General features: G+C 49.2%; 1 non-coding gene across 1 annotated transcript; it reads left to right on the top strand.

Annotated features, from left to right (window-relative positions):
• The first annotated feature begins 2381 nt into the window (after positions 1–2381).
• TRNAR-CCG (transfer RNA arginine (anticodon CCG)) lies at positions 2382–2454 on the top strand. Its single transcript has one exon. It is a non-coding gene; the product is annotated as a tRNA-Arg (tRNA).
• The last annotated feature ends 1218 nt before the right edge of the window (positions 2455–3672 follow it).

The raw sequence follows: 3672 nt of genomic DNA, 5'->3' as shown, positions 1-3672 counted from the left end.
TTTATCTTCTTCCCCCACAACAGACACCCTGTGAGGTGGGTGGGGCTGTGACACCTCTCCCTGACCCCAGGCCATTCCAGCAGGTGCAAGTGGAGGAGTGGGGAATCAAACCTGGTTCTCCCAGATAAGAGTCTACACACTTAAAAACCACTACACCAAACTGTCACCAAACCAAGACTGTGAGTCCTTATAAAGCATCTTTTGATGTGATCCAGCAGGGCTCTTCTTTTATCCTCATGAGAGCCCATGTGGTTTAGCAGAACAAAGTTTGAGTCCAGTAGATCCTTCAAGACTAACCCAGGTTTTATTCAAGGTTTGAGCTTTCTGGGAGACCCAGGTTCACATTTCCACTTTGCCACAGGGATTCATTGTGACCTTGAGCTACGCACACCCTGTCTTTTGTCCCACCTCTCAGGGTTGTTGTGAAGATAAAATGGAGAAAGGGGGGACAATACAAGCTGTTTTACTTGCCTGTTTGGGAGACAGACGAGGGATGAAGGGATGAGCCAGGGATCTCCAGCCTTTCTGAGCCTGTGAGCACCTTTGGTGTTCTGACACAGCGCAGCCACAAAATGGCTGCCACAGAAGGCGGAGCTAGTTGCAAAATGGCTGCTGCAGGTTCCTTTCAGTCTCACCACGAAGACCTCTTGTGTTGTAGTTGCAGCCGCTGCCCAAGCAACGTTTTTTCAAAACTGTACAGGGCCTATCAAATCTCCAACGTCCAGTCAGAAGATTTGCTGGACAAAAGCCCCCCTGGCCCCGCCAAGGAAAGGTATGGGGCACCCACAAGCATCATGTTGGGGGACCTGTGGCTGAAATTAACATGCATCAAGCCAGAGCCTCTCTGTGTTGACATAGGGCATTGACCCTACATAGGGTGTCAATCCCCAAGTGGGCAAACCGGAAACCACAGTGTACTGATTAGCAAACACTAGAAACAAAACCGCTAGAAATAAACCATTCATGCAAGCTGCAAAGTAACACTGTACTGTAATGTGTGAGCCATTGCCTTTAGCACGGGTTCCAAAGTTAAAAGAAAGTGGCCAGCGGAAGGTGAATGAAACACAGAACTGAACCTAGGACCTGTGTAGCCGCCCCACCTGTCAGACTTCGGTCTGCTCCCCATAGGAGGAATCCTATACAAGCATGGTTCTGTCTACGTCTTTCAAGCAAAGGAGAACTGAGACAGCGGACGGTAAAGTACTACCTCGCAAGAGTGATGTGAAATAACATTCTGATTTTGAAAGCACTACCTTACAAGAGTGGCGTGAAATAACTTTTCGATTTTTCTATGGACGTTTAATGAATTTTGGTTGGTGATGGTAACCGTGTAATTGCATCATTATGAAAGAAATTGCTTAAGCATTTATTTGCAACATTTAAAAGCAGTGGTTGATTTGTAGGGTTTGCAAATCCCCAGGTGGGGGCGGGGGATCCCCCGGTTTGGAGGCCCTCCCCCCACTTCAGGGCCATCAGAAAGCGGGGAGGGGGGGAGAGGGAAATGTCTGCTGGGCATTATTCCCTATGGAGACTGATTCTCATAGGGTATAGAATCCATGGGTATCTGGGACTCGGGGGGGGGGCTGTTTTTTGAGGCAGAGGCACCAAATTTGCAGCATAGCGTCCGGTACCTCTCCTCAAAACACCACGTTTTTCAAAAGATTGGACCAGGTGGTCCAATTCTATGAGCCCCAAACCAAGATGCCCTGTCCTTCATTATTTCCAGTGGAGGGGAGGCATTTAAAAGGCGTGCGGTCCCTTAAATTTGATGGCCGGAACTCCCTTTGGAGTTCAATTCTGCTTCTCACACTCTTGCCCCTGGCTCCACCCCCAATGTCTCCTGGCTCCACCCCCCAAAGTCTCCTGGCTCCACCCCCCAAAGTCCCCAGATATTTCTTGAACTGGACCTGGCAACCCTACAGCCCTCGCTTGTCCTCACTCAGACCCAGCTCCATGGGACCCCCACCCTGCATGCCCTGTGGGGACACCCCACCCACACCCACACCCACCCACACACACATGGTTGTGCAGACTCAACTGTGGGCTTTTCAGTGTAGCATCCTGGCTCTTTTATTTATGATCCTTGGGGCAGAGCCAGGAATGCTGGGATAGCAACAAGATATTCCCCATTGGCAAGATCTCAATAGTACTGTGATTTTCTTCTGGAAGGCAGTGCTTCTGGAGGGTGAGGGGGTGAGTTGGAGTCTCCCTGGGGGTGGGAAAGGGCTGAGAGTCTCTCTGCTTTTCCTTTCTTCTGGACTCTTGCCCTGAGAAGCTGTGAATAGCCTTCTTTTTTTTAGTAGCATGTGTAAAAAATTGGCCTCTGCCCTGAGCATTTTATCTAAATGCATAGCAGTAGATGGTATCTCTTCCTCCACTAAGGCCCAGTGGCCTAATGGATAAGGCATCAGCCTCCGGAGCTGGGGATTGTGGGTTCAAGTCCCACCTGGGTCGCTTCATTTTGTTTCTCAGGTAAGAGAGCCCCCCACCCCCAAAAAAGGAGGGGAAGAGTTGGGTTGCTGCCAGCATTACATCAGTAAAATGATGCTGTTAACTTGCAAAGCAAGAGAAGTTCTTGCTTTTGGTCTTTGGACTGTCAGGCCTTCTTTATTAATGAATCATGTTTATTTGGGTATCTATTTTAAGGAGTTCTGCTCTGCTTGTAGGGTTGCCAACTCTGGCATGGCATTCCTGGAGATTTGGGGATGGTGCTTGGGAAGGGAACATGGCAGAGACACGGTACTGAAGATTCCACTTCCTCCAGGCGAACTGGTCTCTGTTACCTGGAGATCACTTGCAAGTAATTCCAGAACTCTAGGTCCCACCTGGAGGTTGTTAGCTCTACCTAAAACTCAAAGCAGCTTATAAAAAGGTGAAGTGCAAGCACCAGTCGTTTCCAACTCTGGGGTGACATTGCTTTCACAACGTTTTCACGGCAGACTTTTTACGGGGTGGTTTGCCATTGCCTTTCCCCCCAGCAAGCTGAGGACACATTTTACCGACCTCGGAAGGATGGAAGGCTGAGTCAACCTCGAGTCGGCTACCTGAACCAGCTTCCGCTGGGATCAAACTCAGATCGTGAGCACAGGGCTCTGATTGCAGTACTGCAGCTTTTACCGCTCTGCGCCAGGGGGCTCTTATTAAAGCAGCTTATAAAAGAGTGTAAAACAATAATTCCGAAAACAAAACCAGCAACGTACGGGACACATATGAACACACAAAGCTGCCTTGTACTGAGTTGAATAACTGGTCCCTCCAGTTCAGTATTTCCAACTCAGACTGGCAGCAGCTCTCCAGGGCCTCAGGCTGTGGTCTTTCCCATCACCTCCTGCCTGGCCCATTCTAACGGGAGCTGCTGGGAATTGAACCTGAGACCGTCTGCATGCTGAGCAGAGGCTCTGCCAGTGGAGTCATGGCCCATCATAACATATGAATATCCAGAAAAGACAACGATTTTCGATCATCATCATCAGATTTAGAGAGGCAATGTGCGATAGCGGTTAGGATCTAGGAGAACTGGGTTCAAATCCTTATTCTTCCACGGAAGCTTGCTAGGTGACCTTGGGATAGTCACATACTTTTAGTCTGTCCTACCTCATAGGGTTGTTGTGAGAAAATACTGGAGGAGAGGAGAATGATGTAAGCGGATTTGCATCCCCATGAGAATGGCAG

This window comes from Heteronotia binoei, chromosome 7 (assembly GCF_032191835.1).
Source record: "Heteronotia binoei isolate CCM8104 ecotype False Entrance Well chromosome 7, APGP_CSIRO_Hbin_v1, whole genome shotgun sequence".
NCBI classification, from domain to species: Eukaryota; Metazoa; Chordata; class Lepidosauria; order Squamata; family Gekkonidae; genus Heteronotia; species Heteronotia binoei.
Note: the sequence above shows the minus strand (reverse complement) of the source record. Positions and strands in the feature narration are given on the sequence as shown.